At 38.2% G+C, this 25,133-nt stretch overlaps 1 protein-coding gene and 1 non-coding gene across 3 annotated transcripts in view; one reads left to right on the top strand and one right to left on the bottom strand.

Moving 5' to 3' along the window:
* Sntg1 (syntrophin gamma 1) overlaps positions 1–25,133 on the top strand; it is a 348,433-nt gene that overhangs the window by 106,686 nt on the left and 216,614 nt on the right. For both annotated transcript variants that reach the window (XM_050163780.1, XM_050163772.1), the window contains exon 3: positions 20,426–20,499. The gene's annotated coding sequence lies outside the window, so the exon portion shown is untranslated. The remainder of the gene's footprint in view (positions 1–20,425; positions 20,500–25,133) is intronic.
* On the bottom strand, positions 19,461–19,564 carry LOC126486849 (U6 spliceosomal RNA). The gene has a single exon (XR_007588215.1). It is a non-coding gene; the product is annotated as a U6 spliceosomal RNA (small nuclear RNA).

Here is a 25,133-nt window from a genome sequence, read left to right as displayed (position 1 = left end):
TTAAACTAAGGAAGGATGCAATTCTTTATTATCTGTTGAGAGATCATATTGTATCCAGCACATAAAATAAACAGTGCCACTGTATGAGCAAATGTGTTTGAGTCCTAAATTTGTGGGGCATTCCAGTAGAGGGGTGGGGCTAAGAGGACACCAGGCACAGTGTTTTAATCTGTCAGCTTAGTGATCTGGGTTTGATTCCCAGAACCCATGCAAAGGTGGTGAAAGGAGAAAATCAATTCCAGAATGTTCTCCTATGTCTTCCACATGTGCACCATGGCATGTAGGCACACACACGTGCACACACACACACGTGCACACACACAGACATACACACACCAACACTATATTTTGATTCAAGAAGACAAATATTTTTCCTTAGACTGACTTATTAAGTGAGTATTTGGCAATTTTCACCATGTGAGAGCATCGAATATAAACATTTAGCTGACGGAGTAATATCATAAAGCAGAGTAGATGGAAGCGGGTCATAACTTTAGGTCTTACACCTCTCAGAAAAGCCGTTGGCCTTGCAGTTCTATCTAAAACCTAAGATTCATTTGCTTTAAAAAATTTTTCCAAACACTTAAATTTGTTCCATTGAACCAATTGTCATTGCATTTCCAGTGAAGATCGACATTGCTCTTCTGGGCCAGCAAAACCAGTTCTTCACTGCTGACATGTCACAATAAGCGTGGTCAGCAATGGAACTTTTGGGAAGAAAGCAGAAGGAAACATTTCCCTTACTTTTTAATTTCATTTTTAAAAAACATTTATTTATTTATTATGTATACAATATTCTGTCTGTGTGTATGCCTGCAGGCCAGAAGAGGGCGCCAGACCCCATTATAGATGGTTGTGAGCCACCATGTGGTTGCTGGGAATTGAACTCAGATCCTTTGGAAGAGCAGGGAATGCTCTTAACCTCTGAGCCATCTCTCCAGTCCCTTAATTTCATTTTTTAAATTTCCGTTTTGTATGTGTGTGTGTGTGCCTGTGCCAATGTACGCACACGTGCGTTACCCACAGAGTCTAGAAGGTGATATTAGAACCCCTTTAGCTTGAGTTACAGGTGTTAGTGAAACATCTAATTTGGCTTCTGAGATCTGAACCCTCGTCCTCCTCACTAAGCAACAAGCACTCCTAAACACTGAGCTATTTCTCCAGCTACCTTAGCTTCTGTTTTCATTTCATCCCTGAAACCAGGTTATGCTTTGATTTCTTCCCACCGTCTCATGAGTTTATACCTGCAGCTGACAAAGCTGAGTGAGGAAAATGAATTTGGGAGCTGGGGACCACCAAGCGGCCACTGCTTTTAAGGGATTTCAGAGGCCTGCTGTACACTCAGGTTGTGTTCCACAGAAAAGACCTGCTTGGTTCTCTCGTTTGCAAAGCTATGCTCCCAGACTCGTCTGGGGGCACAGGTAGTCACATATGCTGAAAGCATGCCATAGGCAACTCCTGCTTCCTTAATATTATTTAAATCTTTCACATGAGTAGATTCTCATTTTCAGTCTGTATATCCTTCAGAATAGTTTTTATTTGCTTGCCTCCCATAATTAGTAATAGGATAACTCATGGCGGGTGTGCTAACAAATCCAGGCAGCTCGTCTCTAATTCTTCAAGGTAATGGTGAGGTTGACACTTCTCTAATGTCTTCCATCTGTGTCTGAATTCTCTTTTTATCAGTCTTAATAAGTTCTTCTAAGACTTGGAATCTATTAGTAGTTGCTTTTTGGAGGCTCTGCACCCCCCCAACAGCGGGGCCTTCTAAAGTCTTCATTAAAGCAGTCAATTTCTTATTCTCATCATTCATAAACAATTCTAATGTTTTATCTTATTAATCAAGGCAGCCTTGTTACTTAGTGACTATCTGTATGACTTGCAAATTATTTTCCAAAGTTAGTGTTCTTTCTGCCAATTTCTTGTAACCATTCTTCATGATGTGTGTAAATACCTCTAAGGCCGTTCGTTATCTTATCATCTTTCAAGGCTATTTTGTCTTCGTTAGTGACTAATTGAGTGACTTGCATATTACATCCAAAGCCAAGGTTCTTTCTGCCAATTTCTCATAACCATTCTCCATGATTTTTATTTTGCCCGTAATTTCTCAATACCCTTTTGCAAAGTCCATTTTTCTTTTGAGACAGGATTTCTCTGTTAGCTTTGGAGCCTGTTCTGGAACTAGCTCTTGTAGACCAGGCTGGCCACAAAAATCACAGAGATCCACTGCCCTCTGCCTCCCGTGTGTTGGGATTAAAGGTGTGCCCCACTACTACCTGGCTATCAAACCATTTTTAAGTGTAAGATGTGAATTGCCAGACTAATAACAATTATAGCCAAACATGCACACATCCCATGTAGCATTCCCTCCACAATGGAAATCAACAGGGTCCTAATTGCCTGCATAGTGATAGTACCTGCCATTAGCGTGGGAAGAGTTTACAAATGGTAAAAATGTTTAAAATTTATTTATTAGTCTAGAGTTTAGAGTTATCAAGTAATTTACACCATCTAAGATCCTCAGAAGAGTGTCGTAGGTGGAATAATCTTGGTTGACCTGCAGAGAGATCTGGTATTCGGGTAGCTGGGTCGTGTGAAGATTTCAGGATGTGATAATGATCTCTGGCTAGCAGGTGTCACACACAGGTGTTACACCAAAGCACGTCCTGGACCATTGTAGCCGTACACTGGCTTGTGCTCGAGGAGATGACTGACCTGTGAATCTTAAGCAGAACTGAAACGAACTACACCAAACAAATTTGGTTAGAGAGAGCCACTGGGAGTCCTCAGTCTGAGCAGGTGCTCAGAAGGCTGGACCAGGCTGAAAATGGCAAGGGCAGAAAGCACCCGGGGAGCGCTGCCACATGCAGGCTCATGCAGCTAGTGCTCCAGGGGGATTTGCAGGCCCGCCTGGCAGCCTGGGCCGGGGTGGGAACATAGACACTGCTGGCTGATCTGAGGCAGGTGCTGTTGCAAGTCGGGAGTGGGGATTTTAAAAACCCGAGTTTGGGAGAGAGCTGGCTTGCTTTGGGAGCCAGGCTGGTAGCACTACTTCCTCCCAAATGTGGCACTCAACCCGCTGAAGGCACACACCTCTGGTGTGTGCATGGTGAGTCTTGGCGAACCCCACTGTCCCTGCCAGCCAATTGGGAGATTTAAAAACCTGGGTTTGGGCATGTGTTGGCTACCACAGTCAGAATGGATCTCAATCCCCCTAACTGTGTGTGAGTTTCAAGAGACTGGAAAATATTTCAAAGGATTTCAGAGGATTGGCTGTGTGTGGGTTAGGGGGAGGCCCAAGGGCTATGTGTATTAGTCCATATTGGGCTCTAGAGGAAGTAAAATTCATAAAGCCTTGTCAATAATTTATTAAGGGGTGCAATGAAAAAAAAACAGATTCATGAATACATATAGATACCACTGCTGATCCAGTTGCCATTGTCATTGTCCTGCCATTCTGCCCAGGGTGATGAGGAGCAACTGCAAGGCTTACTCCTGCTCCAACTATGAGAGAGAGAGAGAGAGAGAGAGAGAGAGAGAGAGAGCGAGAGAGAGAGCGCTGAGAGCCTCCTCAGCCTTATCTGGTCATGTATCTAGGGAAAATCATGCCCTAGGGCTAGTCACCCCAAATACCATTGGCCAAAACAGATTGAATTTCCTTTACTGGTATCTTCTTTGATTTTTCTGTGGGGGCATGTCAAACGCTCCTAACGACAGCCCTATCTGACACTTATATCTCATGTACCATAGGGTCTGCTGGATCTTATGGTCCAAGTGGTAGAGCAGCCTTCAAATGTTGAAGAGCCTTCTCCTTTTCCAGGCCCCACACAAAGCTTACGGATTTCCAAGTTACATGGTACAGTGGCTGGGGTAGCACATCAAGTGGGAAGTCAAATAGATCCACTGAATGTTGTGCTTCTTTCCTTGTGGTGGGAAGAGCCAGATGCAATAGCTTATCCTTCGCCATGGAACAATGATCACTGCATTCTCCCCACCACGGGACTCCTAAGGATTTCACTGTGGTGGAAGGTCTCCTGGATACATTTCCCATCCTCTGACACCCATATGGGCTACCAATGATTCAAAGTGGTTGCTACCTCATGCTTACTTGGTCCAGTCAGTGTTAGTCATCCATATAATACATGAGTGTAATATTTGGTGGAAGTCACAGATGATAAAGATCCCTTATGAGTAAGTAATCACACAAGAGAGTTAATATATCCCTGAGGCAAAACAGTAAGGATATTATCTCTGGTACAGCAGCTATAATCTGAGTTATTACTTGATTGATGCTTTTTTTAATAGCCAATGACATTCTCCACGATTCACCTGTATTTTCCACTGGTCACACAGGAGTGTTAAAGGGAGGTGTGGTGGGAAACCTCACCCATACATCTTTAATCTCTACAGTTCCTCCAGGGATGCCATATTGATCCACTATTTTTTTTTTTTTTTTTTTTGCAGAGGCAACTCTAATGGGTTCCATTTACCCTTTTCAAACATAATAGCCCTCACAGCAGAGGACTGAGAACTAATGTGAGAATTCTGCCAACTTCTAAATTTATCTATTCCCAAATATACATTCTGGAACTGGAAAAATAACCACAGGATGAATTTAGGGGAACTGCCAGCCCTACTGTGACTCAGATATCAGCCCAAACTCCATTACTCATCTGGCTTCCATACTCCCCTACATTAACTGGAAGGCCACAGTGTTTCTTGGGATCTTCCAGAATCAGTGTCAGTTCAGAATCAGTATTCAACAGACCCAGAAAAGTCTGATTGTCCCCTTTCCCCCAATGTACGTTTACCCTTGTAAAAGGCTATAGGTCCCTCTGGGGAATAGCTGGAGAAAGCCTAACTAAAACTTTTGGTGTCATATTAAGGTCATTCCTCAGAGGAACCTGGTCACCCTTCATTCAAGGCTCAAGTCTGGAAATTGATTCAGCGACCACGATTGCCTTTTGCCGTGACCCAATGCAACCTTTCTTTCATTTGTTTGAGATTTTTTTTTCCTGTTCATATCCATCAATCAGAAATGCAGTGGACTTCTTATCTATTTCCTGCATGGAAACACCATGACTGATTAGCCAGTACTAAAGATCTGCACAAGTCATGCTCCTATAAATTTTCCCTCGCCTGTGATAACCATTACAGGCTAGGTCATTATGAACACTGTTTTGTCTGCATTGGTCAGCATGATAATTGTACTCCCTTCACTCTGGAGGTTTACTGCTGCCACCTGGACCCTGTTATCTCGATGCCCAACTAGACCCATTGCATTTAATTCTTCCAAATGAGCAGTAGCATCTGCAATGCTAAAGTCTGGCACAATGGAAAGGCCAACAATAAAACTTTTCAAATGTGCTAGTGTCCCTTATAGGATCCATGAAGGGCATGTTTTCTGGGCCTTTCAAATATGAAGGATTAGCTTTGGCATAGCACACCCACAATAGCATTGCAATTTCCCTGATTCTTAAAATCCCTTAATCAACACTAAGCCAAGGGATAGCAGGCATCTCCACCTCCTTTTTTTGTAGGCCGTCTTTTGATAAATGCTTCAGCCAACCATTCATCCAAGATTGCCACACCTTTATAAATTATGTGAGCTTCCATATTAAACCTAGAATCTCAACTCAGAGGGCCCATATCAATAAACTCAGCCTGATCTAATTTTATGATCCTTCCACCACTATCTCATACCCTTAACATTCATTTTCACACATATTCCCTGGACTTATGCTTGAATGAATTAGCAAAATCATCAAGCTCCCTAGTAGTGTAGTGTACTAGGGAGTACCCTTTCATCTCCCTTATATTATAGGAGCCTGCTCTGCCTTGAGTCTGGTTATAGGGCTAGAGGCAACTATTGGTGGGGCTTGAGGGACATCGAAATTGTCTTACATTTCATTTCCTTTAGAAAAAGGTGAAAGGTGAAAATGGGTTTCAAGGAATGCTGACTGGCTGGATCCTGTACAAGCCAGCACAGCTGCTCTGAGCTAATGACCCCTGTGATCCTGTCATGTCAAGAGGATACTGTTTACATACATTGTCCCTGACCTCTGGCTTGTCCAGTCTTCCTTTGCCTTCTTCTGTGATGCACCCTAAACCCTAGGGGAGGGGCGTAGATATAAATGCTCCATTTGTGCTTGAGAACTTTCCTGCCACTTAGTCTCTGCTCTTTGACCTGTTAGGAAATTTTTTGTTAATCTGCATGCATTGTGCATGGTGTCCTGATGAGATCTGAGAGCTTCACTAATATGATTGTAGAGATATGAATTCAAATGGCAGCTTTATAATATGACCATTAGGCAAAGTAATAGTATTTGGCTTATCTCTGTGTCTTCTGAACTCCCCAATCAGGAATTCTTAGACAGATGTGCAATATAAAGCATATGTTTCTTACTCGTGTAACTGAGTAGACTGTGACTGTGCATTCGTTTCCCAGCTACCCAGACATAGATAATCAGACAAAACTATATTGAACTGAGAGTAATATTTCCTCAGGTGAGATAAACCCTTGAGCATCCAAGGACTCAACTTCAATAGGGTCCTCGCACACATTGCATCCCAAGTATGTTACTTCCGTGTTGCAATGGGAAAGTGCTGTGATTATTAATTTTCTTCCCTTGAAATTGGAATGCTGAATAGAAAAGCATAATACAACTTAATGCAACTTTAGTTTGGCAATTTAACAGTTGATTTTGTGAGTAATTCCCAGTACAGGGGCCAGGGCTCGACCGTGTATCATTAAATGATTCTATCCAGCATAAATGCATTGCATTGGAAATGGTCTTCCAAAGGTATCCATTTCAAATGCATCTGTGTAAATAAAATTATAGACGCAAGTCACTTATCAGGAGCATGAGAAAAAGTGGCTTAGGAAAACAGACATGCTGTTGTTTGCGTGCACAACTGTTTGGTCCACAGGATTTTCAGAATGTGTTTTATTGTAGCTGAAACAAGCACATACTTACGTAAAAAATTCCATTAAAGGTATATGTGCACATATATGTATATGTGCATTATAAGACAGCTTGAGGACTATTTTCTTATAACGGTAAGAATATACAGTTGATCTCTGCTGCTGTTCAGAAATAACAGCACAACGACACTAAACCTTGGGATCTCCTTAACACAAGGTGACTGAGTTCTCAGCAAAAAAGTGAAAAAGCTTGAACCGAAGTTGGCCAAGCAGGCACAGTCTCACCTGCTAGTCTCCAGGCCCAGGCAGAAGCATGAGCCCAGGGCATTTTATCAGACTTAGGGAAAGGTGCACACCAGACAGAACTGACTGGCACTACCTCTTGGTGTACTGCACACCTTTAACATTTGCACACCTTTAACATTTGAAGTGCTTTATAATATTCCCGAGAAAACATCCATTTTTAGGTATCATTTTTTAATGATGCATCATCTGTTTAGAGTACAAAGGAAAGTCAGGGTCAAATACCAAGAAGAAACTACACAAACAAGAAAATAATTTCAGATAGACAATTTCTGAAAGGAATAAAAATAGAGCTAAATATTTGGCATAGGCTAGGGCAACCAGTATGGTACCCCCTGAGGTATTTGAAGTGTTGTATGAGTGGTGAGACGAAGTCAGATATGCATATATTTTCAAGGAAGAGTGTTTTAAGCGGTAGGAGGCACTAAGTTAAAATACTGAAATGGGAATAAATAAAACTATTTAGAAAAAGACGATGACTCAGTAAAATAGTGACAAGTTGTTTCAGCAGCATTTAGGTATTTGGGGATGTTTAGGTAAAGTGGATATTTTTTCACTCTCTCTCTATATATAGTATAAGATGATACTGGAGAAATTTAAACAGGGAGCATCCTATCCTGACTTATGTTTTGATTATTGGTAATTGTATCATTACTCATTTAATGGGATGAATTACAGTGAGCAATAATGAACCAGGGAGCATCTTTGGAAATCCAAGGAGAGGATCAGACATCACAGATGGAGGGAATCATTGTGATGGAGAGACCATGTGCTCTCCACTTCTGCTGCAAAAAACAGCAGATCAGAAGGAATGCGTTGTAGCTAAGACTGGTTCAAAAATTCAGTGTATGTTGAAGGTTGAGCAGTGTGGGAGGGTTGCAGTTCTGTTTTGTTTGTATGCACACAACACATACAAACAAATGTGCATACATACATGCACACACACATATTCTGTCATCTTACATGTATGATCCATGGCTATCCTATGAGGAGAAAAAGAGAGTCTATTCTTTTATAAAGAAGGCTATGTGGTATTGGAATGCTGGTTTATGGTTAAAAGCCCTAATAATCTTGAAGAGATCTTATTACTGTAGTAAATACAATGGCCAAAAGTAATTTGGAAAGAAAATGATTTCATTTTATGGCTTATATTCTACCATGACGGGGGGCTGAGAAGAGTGCTTAATCATCAAAGACTAAGGCCACAATCATCAGCAAGGGAAGTCAGTATAAGAATGCAAGGCAGGAAACTAGAGGCAGGAACTGAAGCAGAGACTGTGGAGGAAGCCTGCTTATTGGCTTTCTTTTCTTGGCATGTTCAGCCTCCTTTCTTGTATAACCTAGAACCACCTGCCTACGGTCAGCACCACTCACACTTGGCTTGGCCCTTCCACATTGATCGTTAATTAACCAAATGGTTCTTAGACTTGCCTAAAGCACAATTTTATAGAAGCTTTTTAGGTTGCCTCTTCCCAGATATCTCTAACTTCTGTCAAGTTCACATAAAATTAATCAGTACATGAACAGAAAAACTATAGGCAAATCTCATAAGAATTTTTGAAACAAATAAACATGGAATCCAGACATACATCCCACTGGGAGAAATTATTGACTTTAGTTCTATTTGAAGGCTCTTTTATTTTGGAAAAAAAAGACCATATAGCTTTTTAAAAATACAATCTTTTAATAATCATTTTAATAAGCTAATAATTTATTTGTACAATAGTTCATTTTTGGTTATTTATTATGTTAATAAACTAACACCAAAGCTAGTAGATATTTTCAAATCTCATTGAAGTCAGAGTTGATCAAGAATTTGATAAAAATGTTGGAGCCCATTTGCACATTTACTAAAACTGAACACAGGTGTGCAGCTTGAATACCTATACTACATTAAAGTCATTAGATAAGGCACAGCCTTAGAATTATATAGAGAAGCTGGTGCTGGGTCCTTTCAGTGAGTGTATAGAAAGAATTCTTTGTTTTGATTTTTAGCTTATTGAAAATAGATTCTTTTCTCATACAAAATGTTTTGATTATAGTTTTTCTTCCCTCTACTCCTCCCCATCCCCTCTCCCACCCCTGACTTCTGGAATCACTCCTTTTCTGTATCTCATTAGAAAACAAAAGGCTTTTGGTAGATAACAAAAATGACAAAATAAAATACATTAAGATAAAACAAATGTCATTGCATCAAAGCTGGAAGAGGCAAACCAACAAAAGGAAAAGAGCACAAGATAAGGAACTAGAATCAGACCCACTTGCTCACAAACTCAGGAGTTCCATAAAAATACTAAACTGAAAGCTGTAATACATGTACATGAACTTGAAAAAGATCCAGACTGCCTGTGCTTGCTCCTCCTCCTCTTCCTCCTCTTCACCTTCCTCCTCCTCCTCCTCCTCCTCCTCCTCTCCTTCTCTTTCTTCTTCTTCCTCCTCCTCCTTCTTCTCCCCCTTCCTCTTCTTCTTCCTCCTCCTCTTTCTTCATTCCCTGAGCTCTGAGGGGAGAGATTTCATGGAAACAACCCACTTAGAGATGTGTGTTTCAAGGTCTCATTCTTTCTCTTTTTGTCTCTCTCTGCCTTTGTATTTCTCTCTCTATATATAATGTCTGGAAGTGGGTCTCTGTATATTTTCTCACTTGCTAAAGGAGGAAGGCATTCTGATGATGACTAAGTGAGGCACCAATCTATATCAGAATATCATTAGGATCAATTTTCTTCTTCTTTTTTTTTAGGCCAGTAGTTTTTTTTTTTCTTAAGTCTCTGGGCTATCTAGTCTCTGATTCTTTGTCACCTGGTTTCAGGTATGGATTCTGTCTTGTGAAGAGTAAAATAGAATAGAGTAGAGGTGGGTAAAGGCATGAATAGGAAGATCAGGTGGAGAAGGTTAAGATAGAGTTTAGGGATGGAAATGGGGAAAGACAGAATTGAGGGGCATTTGAGGGATGGTATGAATTCCAGTGAAATGGAGACTGCCTAAAATATAAGAAGGTGATCCTAATGAAGTCTCTTAGTAATGGGGTGACAGAGTTACAACTGGACATCTCCTTTCACAAAACAAGTCCTCCAGTACCAGGACTGGATTGCATTCAATTGAGCTGTTGACCGATGGAGTCCCATGGAAATCCCCAAACAACCCAGGTTGTTGCAAAGGTACCGAGTCACCCTCTAAAACTGTCTGCATGTCCCATTGCCAAGGACAACAGTTATACAACTCACTGAACATGGAGAAGTAGGGCTGGTGCCAATACAGAGTCTTCACCCCTTGGTTCTAGTGCCTTTGCTGAGGGAAGGTCCCCTACAGGCTTCCAAAAGAGAAATGTAAGCACCAATCCAGTCACAAAACCCTAGACATACAATGTGTCCTGCCTGCAAAATGGGCTAGGGCGGTGATGGCACAAAACTGTGGAAGGACCAACCAATGTCCGCTTGACTCCCGGTATTTTCATTCATCCACTTCAATTCAAAGAAAGGAAACCTGACTACTTGTTCAAGAATGATAAAACACTATTTTTATTTGTATCTCTATATATTTAAAAATTTGCAAAGAAGTTTTATTACTTAAATAATTTGAAAGTATGAGTTTCATTTACAATCTATATATAGAGAAATCTAAAAGCAGTGAAATTTAAATGTCTTTAAAGGGCATGGGCCAAACAAAATATACTTATTTAAGTACAAATAAAATAAATATAGAGATAAAAATTAATTTTATACAGGAAGTTTAGGAGAAATTAGAAAAAAGGATAAATGTATAATATCCTGGTTGAATTTACAAAAATGTTTTAAAGAAAAACAAAACCTATATTTAAAATTTTTCATATTTGAAATAAAATATTAATGGAGCATATCTCTTCTACTTATGTGCATATGCATTTCCAGTTCACCCATATGAATGATTGCATAGTAACAAATGGCTGACTCAAAGGGAGGTGTTGTTGACACAGAATGCTGCAATCATGTTTTCTGTGGTTAGATATTGAGGACTTTAGATTCCTGTTTTTTTTTTTTTAATCCCCCGAATTTCAAGTTGTGTTTAGGTTTTCTGGATTGAACTTTTAAAATGACATCAGACACGTGATTTTCAAAGTTTTCTCTTAGTAGATGACTTTTCTTAGATTTTTAAAACTGTTTTGCTGAGCAGAGCTTTCACATTTTTTATATTCTAGGATTTGCTCTTTTGTGTTTTATTTTTTAAAATTTCATTTGTAATAATGTTTCATCTAAAGCGAAAGCTAAAAGTGGCTGAACACAAGACGGGGACTTTGAACATGATTAAAGTCTCAGGATGTGGGCGGTGCTTCAGTGCTAGATAGCTTCATTCCAATTCAAATAGCGAGCTTGAAAACCAAGCAGATTGTCAGGTTTCGACAAAAGCTATTGGTGCATTTAAGCAAGAAAACAAAAGCAGAGAAGTAATGACTGCAGAAACATTTCTATGAAATTATTTATTCATATGTGTATGTAAATATATATCCACATATATGTATCTGTGTGTGAGTGTGTAAGTGTGTGTGTGTGAGTGTGAGAGAGATATGGACAAGGGGCTTACTTTAGTTCATAATTCCAAATAATTCTAGGTTCTGCATTCAAACCAATCCATGCCTAAATCATATGATTTATAGGATAAAAATGGAGAAAATACTTTTGACTTAATATATATAGGCATTAGGATTTCAGAATTAGAAAAGAAATAATAGATGTTTAGAATATTCTGTAAATTTTAAGTCACAAAAATACTCGAAAAATACTAAAGGACAATTAAAAAAATCATAAAATTTTTGAGATGAAGCTGAAGTCGTAATTAGAGGGGATGATATATTTACAGTTTTTTTAATTTCAGGAAAAGGTTTATGAAAAATCTCAGCTTTCCATTTATTACATGTGAAATTTTTAATAAAAATGAAGGACATAAATGACATAGATAGCAAAAAATCAGATAATCACAAGATTTTATTAAATATTGTCTAACCATACCTCACAATAAATAAAGATATAGTACCCTAATATTGTCTTAGACTTTTTTTCTGTTTCTGGGACAAAATACTCTAATAAAAACAATGCAAAAGATTTTCTTGCAGGCAGAAAAATTCTAGGTCATAGTTTATCATTATGTGGAAGTCAGTTCATCAGGAACTTAAATGCAGCTTTTAAATATTTTAAATACTTTTAAAATACTTAAGTTTGTTAAATATTGCATCTACAGACAAGGGTAGAGAGCATTAATTGACAGGTACATGTTTACTAGTGCTCAGCTTGCTTACAGCTCTCTTATACAGGCCAGGATGTTCTTCTCAGATACAGGTCCCACCTACAGAAGGCAGCCTCTTAACAGCTGTGAAGATAACACCTCACAGACATCCTCACAAGTCAGTGCCGTCTAGGCAATCATTCACTGATGTTCCCTTTTGAGGTGGTTGTAAAAGATGATCACAGTCTACTCTTTACCAACTTGACACAAAAGCACACCACTTTTAAGATATAATCTTTAACCACTTTTCGCTAAAATCCCATGCTTTTCTCACAATCTAAAATATAGTCTAATTTTAAATTCCCCACAGTCTTTGAAGATGCCTTCACCTCTTAAGTCTCCTGTTAGCTGCTATGAAATCAAGTTTTATAAATAAAGTTTATACACACACACATAGGGTATAGTGACATAGGAAAACATTTCAGTTTCAAAATGAAACTGTCGCGGTCCAAGGAATGATCAAACTAAACACCAGATTCAAGCAGCAAAGATGAATCTAGCAGCTTTGTCTTTTTGGCTGGAACTTATGATGAAAAAAATATGCTAAGCTTCAAAGGGTGAATTATCACCACCCCTCCAGCTCTGCAATCTGCTGGGCATTTATCTTCTCTTTGAGGCTTATGCTGACTCCATTTTACACCAGCAGCTCATGTTGTTAGATATCTCATGGTTTTCACATTTAACTGTGGTCCGTGCATTCTCACACAGTGTTCAAATTTGCATTGCAGTGAAATTCTAAGATATGTTTTTTCTATTATTTAAGTTACAGATCTTTCCTCTCTTTTCCTTCCTTCCTTCCTTCCTTCCTTCCTTCCTTCCTTCCTTCCTTCCTTCCTTCCTTCCATCCTTCCTTTCTTTCTTTGAGACAGGGATTTTCTGTAGCTTTGGAGCCTGTCCTGGAACTTCCTTTGTAGGCCAGGCTGGCCTCGAACTCACACAGAGCCTGTCTCTGTATCTCGAGTGCTGGAATTAAAATTGTGCACCACCCACAACCACACAGTGATGTTTCTAGTTCTTTCGTCTTTTACTATCATAAAATCATTTGAATATGGTAGTTTGTATTCCTACTAGAGCAGTGCTTCTCGATTTTTCTGATGTTGTGATTTTTTTTTCTGTGATAATGGTTTTAATTAGTGGGTAGTTCTTTTTTGCTGTTGTTGTTAACACACTTTACTGTTGAGAATTTATGAATTAAACAGTTTCCATTATCTAACAAAAGTATAATGCAGGTATTTACTATAAAATTACAGTACAAGGAAATGGTTTGATAACAAAGTCAAGAATGAGAAACTTTTAGAAACGACACAGACTTTACAGACTAGTAATGAGAAGTTGGCTGAAAGGACTCAATACATTGAAAATGATCTTCATAATGTGACAGGCAAAATTCACTCCATGTCAATGGGTTATGAAATAAAATGGTAGTGATAGATTATCTGAAAGAATTCATACTATTGAAATTGACAATCAAAATCTGTTAAAAAGTTATGACAGATAATAGGTAGAGCATCCTTTCTGGAAGGCAATCTACACACCATCCAAATAATCTATGAGGATGACAAGATATCATTAATGGAAAAAAATTCAAAACTTGGAATCACAAGTGCAGAATAAAAACCAGAAATTAATTGATTTGATGAAGTAATTAGAAATATTCACAGGCCCAGAGACTCAGACTTTGTAAAAGACAGTGATAAAAAGGTTTGAATTGATTGAGGAGCTTGTCAGAATTGATAAACAAGGAGAGGAGGCACAGGCAAAAGACAATAGTAAAGATTTAGCATCACCAGTACCTCTCAGAGTCAGAGATGACTTACCAAGAGTTTTAGCTACTTATCCTGTTACTGCCTCTGAAAAGCCAGCAAATACTCAATACCCAAAAGGATATACAGAATTGGAAGATCTAAAAGATATTAAAGAAGCAGGAGTATCTTATGTCATGCATTCACCATATGTGGGGGAGTTGGTAAAGATAAGGGCTTCAAGAAATAGCACATGATTGGCTTTAACTAGTCTCAGCCGTACTAGACCATGATCCACAGCTTCAGTGGAAGAGTTTTTGGAGAGAAGAAACTAAGGCCCTTGCATATAAAGGTAAAGTCAAAGGTTTTGAGGCCTGCCAAGATAAAATTCTTGGTGAGGACCCTTATGCTGATCTGAATAGTCAAGCTACATACAACGAACACATATTGTCCTTATGCTATAGAGCAGCTTTAAATTTAAATTGGAAAAAAAATTCAAGAACAAGAAAAAAGAATAGAATCATATACTAAGGTTATACAAGTCCCCAAAGAACCCTTTAGTGATTTTTTTTTGACAAAGATTTAACTAAAGCTGTACAAATAGGAGTAGCAGATCCAGAAGCGAGATGAGTCCTCATTGAATCTCTGACTTTTGAAAATGCTATCTTAGAATGCAAAAAGATATTTGGGACCTTAAAGGTCAGATCAGCACCAATGGATGAATGGATATTACATACAGCCAATATTCAGTTATTTGGCCCTATGCCAACATTTCATAAGTTAATCATGGAATATGATTTGTAAGCACTTTCCTGAGTCTCTAGTTCACCATTACATGGACAACATTTTGGTAACTGATTCAAATGTAGATACTTTAGAAAGAATGTTTGAGAAGTAAAGGAAATTTTGCATCTTTGGTGATTACAAATTGATCCGGAAAAAATACAAAGAGGAGAGTCTATCAGTAATCTAGATTATAAAATAGATTTACAGAAAATTAGAACACAAAACGTACAAATAGAAGAGATTGCAGACTCTTAATGATGTCCAAAGATTGCCAGGAGACATTTCCAATCTATGGCCCATTGCTGGCATAAATCTGATCAAATAATTCATTTAAACAAAACCTTAGATGGTGACAAAGACTTAAATAGTCCCAGGGAATTGGCTAAATCAGAGACAGAAGTGCCTTTGAGTGATGAGAAATTACAGAAGGCACATGTGGATCGTGTGGATCTGAATTGTAACTGCGTTCTGGTCATAATAACCTAAATAGTCCCATACAGGAATTTTAATACAGAGGGAAGATATTATCTTAGAATGGATTTTTTTTATCACATAAACCCTGTAAAAAATTGAAAACTTTCGTGGAAAAGGTCTTTGAATTAATTATGCAAGGAAAATTGAGCCTTCATCATTTAGCAGGAATAGACCCCGAAGAAATTATAGGACCTTTTAATCATCATGAAATTAACAAATTATGGGAAGACAGTGAACCCTGGCAAAGAGCTTATACTATGTTTTTTTGAGAGATTAATAACAACTATCCCCAAAGTGAGAGAATTTGACTTATAAAGAGAGCTAATTGCATTCTTCCCCACACTGTATTGAACACACCAATAATTAGAGCCTCTACATTCTATACTAATGAAAATAAATCAGGAAGGGCAGGTTACAAATCAGAATATTTATGTAAAGTGGAACAAAGCCCTTATGATTATGCTCAATGTTTGGGGATTTTATTAGACTACCTCCTGATCAATAAATCAAATGTAGGTTTCTCATGTCTGACATAAAGGTACTGATCTTTGGGAAGCAAGGGGAAAATAGCTCTCTTGGTATCTGAATGTAATATGCAAGCTGGAGAAAAATCCATTGATTGTCCTACCTATCTGAAAAGCCTAGGAATAATAATAAGGACCGAGCTGTTAAAATATTCCTTATGATGGAATGAGCACTTTTCTCTTGTGGATAACCAAGAGCTAGCTAATTGGATTTAAGTCTAATCTACTCAATAGGAAGAAATTTATGCATGATGTTATAAACCTACCCAACTACTTACGACGAAGAAAGGCATAGATGGATCCTAGAGAAGAGCCCAGTAATTGCCAGTTTCCTAAACAAATGTAATTTCTAGCTTTAGTTTATGGAATTATTTCATGTCTACAGATAAATGTAGCTCTCATCCCTCATCAAAGAAACATCTCTTTTACAACAGATGGAGGTGGTAACAGGGACCCACATCTGGCCAATGTGCAGAAAATTTGTGACTCTGTAATTCAGAGCCCCAGTTAAAACATCTGCACCTTAGGATGAGTGAAAATTAAAGAAGAAATAGATGAAAGATTAGATAAAAGGAATCCAGGGGCTAGCATGTAAAATGAAAAAAAATATTTTAAATAAAAAAGAACAGCAGGGAAAGGATATCTGGAGATAGATAGTGTGTCCTTGACTCTCAATAATATTGTTGCCTAAACAAAATCAATATAATGGCAATACCAACTGACATATCAACGAAGGTTGTGGAAATTTCACAAGGCCCTATCACTAGTTAAATAGTTTCAGGAAAGCAGTGACTGCTAAGAGAGGAAGGATTAGTTTTCTCCAAGAAAAAAATGCTCCTTCATAGGCTATCCTATTCTTTGTCATCAGCCTTAAACTCAAGTACATGCACACAGCAGCAAATGGGCTGAGTAGACTGTTTGTGTAATTAAAGAAGAAATGGGCATAGAAAGGATACAGGAAGATTTGGAGGTGAGAGAAGAAAGAGTGAAAATGATGAGAATACAGTACTTGGGTGAAACGCTCAAGAAGAATTAAAAATTTAAATAAAAGAGGTTTTTTACACGGGGAGATTTCTGTTTCAGTGTCATGATGTTAAAGGGATGCCTGTCGGTCATGCTCCATGAGTGACAATCCTCACTGACTGCTGTCTGTCAGTGTAAAGACATACTTTTCAGACATGAGGACACTTAAAACTGTGTTGCATTTTAACTGAACCACAATGATCACACATTAGCCACTAGGTGATAATTGGTTGCAATTTTATTTATGGTATATCACATAATACATGCCGTGCCATAAACTTTTTTTTTCTTTTTCTGTTTTCTTTCTCTATCCCTTCACCACTCAGATTTGCTGATATACAAATAGAAAAAATCCATTCAAAGCACCTAAACTGTTTTGCCTTTCATTCCTTTCAGGATCCAGCCTTGATGGGTTCATAAGGTCCAGGGTTGGGGCATGTAGCTTAGAAATGTTAGGCAGAAGAAAGCAGAGATACAAAAGAAAGGACAGAGACACAGTTAGAGTCAGGAGGGCAGCCCAGTGAATACTGAATCCACCCACATTTATTTTTCATAGGCTTTCTATACCACAATCCAAAGAGGAGTGGGAAGAAAAAAAAAAAGACCTCTTTACCAAAATGCAAGAAACAAATAAAGGTATCACCTTCTTAAATGAAATGCCCAAAGCATCAAGTAACCACACCCTAGGCCAAAACCTCCTGTTAGTAGCCACATCCTGGGTCAACCCTCCTGTCAATAACCTCGAAGGAACAAGAATAGGTCTCAACTCTCTGACCTTTGGGCACCAACATATTCTATCTTATTTATTTATTTAGGCCTGCACCTCTCCTACAGAATAGACTACTGTGCCTGCCTCTGGATTCTTCTTCCACCTTTCAAACTTACCTGTAACCAGTACATACATTCTATCATGGATGCGCTCACTTAGATTGCTTGTACACCTAAGAAACAAAACTTTACAAACAGATTTAAATATTTGTCCATTAAACAAGTTTAAAAATCACTACATGATCTAGTAGGAATATTCTCAGTAGGCATCAGTCTCTAGACAGAGATATTTTTATGTACTTAAAACAATGACTGTCTAAAAAGCAAAAGTTTTGTATGATGGAAAAGCATTGATTCTCAGTTTATTGAATTAATCTATAAAATGTTATAGCCTTTATATTATTGGCAACTATATTTACTTTTTAAATAAAACCATTTTCAAAATAATTTAATCCTAGCATTATTATTGTTGCAAATGTTAAAAAACAATTTTAATGAGATCATTTTATTGACTCATTACATTTCTGCCGTGCAGCTTGGCTACTTTACATCTGATGCATTTATTCCATTTTAATAAATTTTAAAAACAAAAATGTTTTATTTGGTTATGTAGGAAATATTATAGGTTTGTAAAGAGGAACACTATTATATAATCAATGGTATGGTTTTTGTTATAGCAACTACCCATGGCATATTAATTTTATGAAGAAAAGATTTTATTCCTCTCATGCTCCATAGGTTGAACATTGCTTAGCTTGTTTAGGGAAGATGACGTCATGGTAACCTGTCGTGCCAGTCGCAGGTGTACAGAATGAGCAATCTAACCTCCAATTAACAATCAGAGCAAGACTGCGGTCCTGACAGAACTGTTGGCTCTGCTTCACCTGTTGGTATGACGCTCCTCTTCCACAGTATGTGACAAGACTGTTTTCATTTCTGTTAATTCTTGTGAGGGAGTCCTCAAATCCAAACATTTTGTGGATAAGTCTTCCCTTTCAGATTTTCCCAGCATTTCTCTAGTCATTCATACATTTGATGGTGCTCGACCGGAGTGGTTGCCCATTTGGTTAGATCCTCTGTACAAACAAACAGCATGTTAGATATTTCCAAGTTCTCTGCTGCCATGTAATGAATAAAGTTAAAACTATTAGGAGTACGCTGATTGATTACATTACAGCGCCCGTGAGTTATACCCTTGGGAGAAGCTAACCCGTTAGTGTAACTAGTTAAGCTAGAAGTTTATGACTCTGAGCATTTCCACTTCCTTTCCTGGTGGCTGGGAGCACAGCATTTGTAACCAGAGTAACCTGCAGGCTTAGAAGGAAGGTGAAAGGGCTTGGTTGGCAGAGGCACCATGCTACCTGAATTTCCTTGCGGGGTGACTGGTGACTGCTGGCACCCAAGTGGGAAGGAATTTTTTTCTCTGGGACTGGTGTAGTGACCCAGCCCCTTTCCCCTGCATCTCTAGAGGCAAAGGCATAAGCAGTTAATCTCTTGGGCTATGATCTTGTGTTAATTGAAACCAAGGTGAAGGGTAAAGAGAGAATACTAATAGCTTGTTAGGTTAGAGCAAAGGGCCAGTAAATTACACCTTCCTGAGTCTGCTGCTAGAGAATTTAGGTGGGTTCATCAGTAAGAGATTTTGATGTTAACCACATCAACAAAATTAGGAAGTGCTTCAAGGATTTTTATGTCATGCTTGCACAGGGGCCAAGCTCATTTTCTCTGCTTCGGTCTAGTTTTCGTGTCTATGCTGATTGTAGCTCTTTAGTTTCACAGGGATGAGGCCCATTATGTTCCTGTGTGATGGAAAAGGATGCTTTGAACCCCCAGTCCCCAGCTTTTAGAATTAATGGAACCTTTAAATATCACTGTGAATTTGAACTTGGATTATCATTCTCAGTGTCTCTCTGTAGGCTGATAGTTAAGATCCAAGGGCCTGTAACTGACAAAGGCAAGTGTGGGCATGATAAAGTATATTCACTTGTAATATGTTTACAGCTTCTCTCCCAAAATTGAGTTTCATAGAATTTAATCTTATAACATTTTGTCCTAATTAGGGATACTATCACTGTAATGAAACTCCGTGACCAAAAGCAAGTTGAGGTGGAAAGGGTTCATTAAGCTTATATTTATCATCATCACTGAAGAAGTCAGGGCAGGAGCTCAAACAGGGTAGGAATCTGAAGGCAGGAGCTGTTGTAGAGGCCATAAAAGGGTGTTGCTAACTGACTTTCTCAGCCTCCTTTCTTATGCAGCACAGTACCACCAGCCCAGGGATTCCACCACCCACAGTGAACTCACTCTCTGCCATCAATCACTGATTAAGAAAATTCTTTACAGCTAGATCTTATGGAGACATTTTCTTATTTGAGGTTCCTCCCTTTCAGATGACTATAACTTGTGTCTGGTTAATATAGAACAATCCACTATGCATTGCTATATTGAAAATACTGTATTTTTCTTTTCAGTGATGTTAGGGACTTGGAGTATGATTGATGTGTACATCAACATGTATGTTAAACTCTGGGGGAAAGCCAGTATGTTCAATGCATCGATCCATTGCTTCTACATGGAATGCTTTGAAGACTTATATATGTTTTTTATTTTTCTATTTCCACCTCTAGTCTGCTCTCCAGGATGTTGAGATTTCCCAAGAAATAACGCTGCAAAGAAGACTTACCACTCTACCTAAATTCAAGTAAGACATCACTTGGCAATAAAATAGCATTTGTGGATTTTAATTAATGAAAAAAATTACTATTTTCTTTATGACTGTAAGACAGTTATTATCCTGAATGTTATGCTTTTTTGAAACATCATTTGCTGTTTTGAAAAATCTGGTGGCTCTTACCCTTTTTCTGGTGTGGGAAAAACAGCAGTATTCTGAACATGTCCAGATTTTAGTCATAATGTAGTATTGGATGATTCTTTTGTGAGAACGGTATTGTTTGTATTTATTTCATTCTTCTTACACGTCATTCATGAGAAGAGAAATATCTGCTAGTTCTATATGTTTGTATGTATGTATGCAGGAGCAGTTCTCAACCTGTGAGTTGTGACCTTTGTAAAACACCTATTCAATAGTGTTAGGAACTGTTAGTTTGTTTAGTAGCAAAATTACAGTTATGACTATCAATGAAAATAATTTTATGGATAGAGATCACCTCAACAAGAGCAACTCTATTCAAGGGTCACTGCAACAGGAAGTTGAGAAATACTGGTATGTAGTAGCGTGTGTATGTACCTTTATATTTGTATCGAGTTTGTATGCACAGTGCATAACCCGTGTGTGTGTGTGTGTGTGTGTGTGTGTGTGTGTGTGTGTAGTTGTTTTGTAGAAGGCAGAATTCAATGCTGGGTGTCTTCCTCAGTTTATCTCCACTAAGATTTTTCAGATAGTGTTTCTTTCTGAATCTGAAGCTCACAGATTGGGCTAAACATACTTGCCAGTCAGCCTAGGGAAATACCCTGTCTCTGCCTCTCTAGTGCTAACATGACAGACACATCCTACCATACCCAGAATTTTTTTTTAAACATGCGCTGACAGGGGTCAACTCAGGTCCTTAAACAACAAGCTTTTCCTGTTTGAGGTAATTCATTTAAAATACAAGTATATTTGGTATATGATTAGATGCCTCATCATGACATATATTGGAGTCTCATTTGGCAGAGAGTTGAACTGTCTTGAATAAGAGAACATAAGTAATGTCTTCTGGAAGGATGTAGAAAAAACATTCCCAACATGCTCCATATCAGGGAAACTGGGGGCAGTCATTGGTCTAGTGATGATTTAGAATAAAGCTTCTTCCAGGAGCTGCTGAAAGATCAGTGTGGTCCATAACCTTATGCCAGGACACATGTCAGATTTTGAAAGGACCACATGCTACTTATTAGAAAAGGTAGAACCCTTGTTTTAAAGTTGAACTGCTAATTCTGTTTATTTTCTTAATAATCATCATATCATATTTGAATTCTTACCTTGTGGACTATACAGAACTGCTGTGTGGTATTAGTGACAATCAGTGAACTCATTGCTCCTGTTGTATTTCACGATGTACCAGTTCTTATGAGTGTATTGTGTGTGCTGAGGTTCATGATACTGTTGAAATAAGAGCGGCGGGGCTGCGTCCCCAACACCCCGGCCGCTTGGCTAGCTCATGCCCGAAATAACAACACACAAACTATATTCATTTAAGAACTGCTGGGCCCATGAACTCTAACCCTTACAGGCTAATTCTCGCACCTGGACTAGCCCATTTCTAATAATGTGTGTAAGCACCCCAAGGTGCGCTTACCGGGAAGATTCTAGCCTAAGTCCATCGTGGGTTGGAGTTGCCTGGGAGAGCTGAGCATGGCGTCTCTGCTCCAGCAGAGCTGTCGGGTCTGTCCGGTCCCTCTGGAAGCAGCGCAGAGTCTGACCTCACTTCCTCTTCCGCCCAGAATTCTATTCTGTTTACTCCTCCCATCTATGTTCCAAGCCATGAGGCCAAGCAGCTGGTTTATTATAACTTAACCAATGAAATCAACAGATTGATATATGACACTCCCACATCATGATACTTCTTTAGATATACAATTGGAAGAATCCTGAGTGCATGTATTCCTGTTATGGAAAACACAGAAGTTTGGAAATTCATGCTTCAGGTTTTTACGAGTCCAGCACCCTGCCTGAGCTCTATAAAGCTAGAGTCCAATTCAGAAACACATGAGATTAAAAGCTACCAGGCCTCAGTCTACTCTGCTTATCATCCTGTGATACCAAGGAACTTGAAAGATACCAAGAATCTGTTGCTTGTGGAAAAATGTACTGGGCCATGAAATATACTAGGTTTATGAAGACTACTCTCAAAAAGTATCTCTCATCTATCAAAATCTATGTTTTCATTTGTTATAATACCAGTTGCCTAAAATCCATTGCATTTCAAGATAATGCATGATATTTTTCAGAAATAAAAAATTGGAGAATTTAAGAGCCATGGCCGTTTGAGTGTAGTGTTGATATCTTGCATCTTAACACTTGTCCCATCTGAGCAAAAGTCATCAGCAAATTATTCATTCCACAGCCATCTCTGTGAACAGGATGACACTTGAGATACGAGATTGTATGCTAAAGAAGCATTCCTTTTTCATTTTGTAATTAATGGCTCCACATTAGAAGAACACTGATGCTGATGATTTAATTAGAGTGTACTCTCATAGTATTTCTTTTATGTCATTAGTTATTTTTAACCTCTTCTGTATCTTATTTATAAATTCAATTTTATACTTACTATGCATATGAAAAATTGGTATGCCTACAGTTTCACACATTTACTTGTTTCCAGGCCCATACTAAAATTGATGAGATGTTAGAGATATAAGTGTGATGGACAGAGAGAGGAAAGAAATAGTTGGAGTGTTGGGGAGGTTCACTTGGTGGCTAGTCACATCCTCAAAGTATGTTCTGACAGGTACACAAGAGCAGTTAACATTTCACTGTTTGTACTCTCATGTAATGGATCTCAAATATTCTTCCTGCTTCTTCTGTATACAGAATGCACATGCTTAGGTCCTGCTCACATATACTCATATGCAAAATAAGCATTCTTGGATGGGGCAGGGCCCCTGAACAGTAAGTAGTGGCTGTTTGACCAAGGTGCCAATGGGGCTGTCCAAGCTGCCTGATCTTCTTGTGTTCACTGATAATTCTGTCAGAACAAGATTATGCTATGTGTTAAGTATTCTAATTATGAAATTTGATGTTGCTGTTCTTTTTGTCTGTGCTACTGGGATGTTTGGGGCATAAACAGTTTCTTTACTTTGTCATATCACAGTTTTCTCTGTGCATGAGTCAGCTTCCCAGAGAATCTATCTTCCCTTGAATTCTCTACTGGAATTGTTCAAGTTTCTGGTCCTTTTGGACATGTTAATGATTCTGGAAGTCACTGCTTTTCCTTAAAAAAAAAAAAGAGTACCTATTTTTAGTTTTTCTGGCTAACTGTTCATGTTGGATAAAGTGGCATAAATGTAATTCAAGACAGTTTAGCTTACTTTAGTGACTGATTGACCTATGCGACTCCCATTCTCTTTTTCTTCTTTCTTTCTTTCTTTCATTTATTTGAGGCAGGGTTTCTCTGTGTAGCCCTGGGTGTCACTCTGTAGACTAGACTGGCCTCAAACTCAGAAGTCTGTCTTCTTTCCTAAACTTTTTTGATTGGGTTCTATTTGTTGGTGTTATGTTTCTTTTCAATTTTCTGTATATTTGTATAATATATTCTGTATGTTAACCCCCAGTCAGAGATATAACTAGTAAGATTATTTTCCCTATTCTTTAGGCATTTTCTTTACTCTGATGAGATGTAATTTCTTGAACAGAAATTATGTAGTTTCATGAGGTCCCGTTTATCAATTATTTTTCTTAATACCTGTAATACTGAGGACCTTATTCATTAAGCCTTTAATTTACCTATGAGTTCAAATGTAATTGATGGTTTTTTCCTTCAGCTGATTCTATGTTTAAGGTCTTATATTGGAGTCATTTGCATTTGAGTTTCACAAAAGGTCAGAGATAAAGATCTAATTTTATTCTTTTATAAGTAACTGAATGGCAGCAGTTGTATAAGATGCTTTACTAGCTATTTTCGGATCTCATTCCAATCAGAATAACCGAGATTAAAAATTAAAATGTCAGTGAATGCTGGCATGGATGTGCAAGAAAAAGAACATTTATTCATTCTTGATGGGAGTACAAACTGGTACAACTACTATATAAATCAATGAGGAAACTTCTCAAAATAAGAGGAGACAGGTGCATCATATTACCAACTATACTGTTATTTGGCACATTCCTGAAGGGTTTGATATCTTTCTGCAGAGTTATTTCCATCCATATTCATTGCTGCTCTATTGACAATACTCAGGTAACATTCTAGATGAATCAATCATCAAAATGCACTACATGTTAAAAATGGAATACTTTTCAGCTTCACACAAATGTTCAGATGAATGAACAGATCTGGAAATAATTTTGAGTGAGGTCAACCAGATCAAAAAAGAGATTCTATGTTGATTGTCAATTTGAATTTTTGGGTAAGTATGCTTAAATTGGTGTACCTGTAGAAGTCAGGAAATTAGTGTAAATCCACCCAAGGAATTTTGAGGAATGAGAATGGAACATGAGTTGTATGAAAGTGGAAATGGAAACATTAAACTGGGATGGCTACCTGGGGTTTCAGGGTTGAACTTACTACTTCTGTTATGTTTAATGAAAATTTTGTCAAAACAACTGATAAACATGTAGGCTTATATCCTCAAAATAATTCTGTCTAAGGAATTATTCAAAAAAGTTTCTTA

Source organism: Alexandromys fortis, unplaced genomic scaffold (genome assembly GCF_014885135.2).
Source record: "Alexandromys fortis isolate MF-2015 unplaced genomic scaffold, M_Fortis_MF-2015_v1.1 scaffold_18, whole genome shotgun sequence".
In the NCBI taxonomy this organism is placed as follows: Eukaryota; Metazoa; Chordata; class Mammalia; order Rodentia; family Cricetidae; genus Alexandromys; species Alexandromys fortis.
Note: the sequence above shows the minus strand (reverse complement) of the source record. Positions and strands in the feature narration are given on the sequence as shown.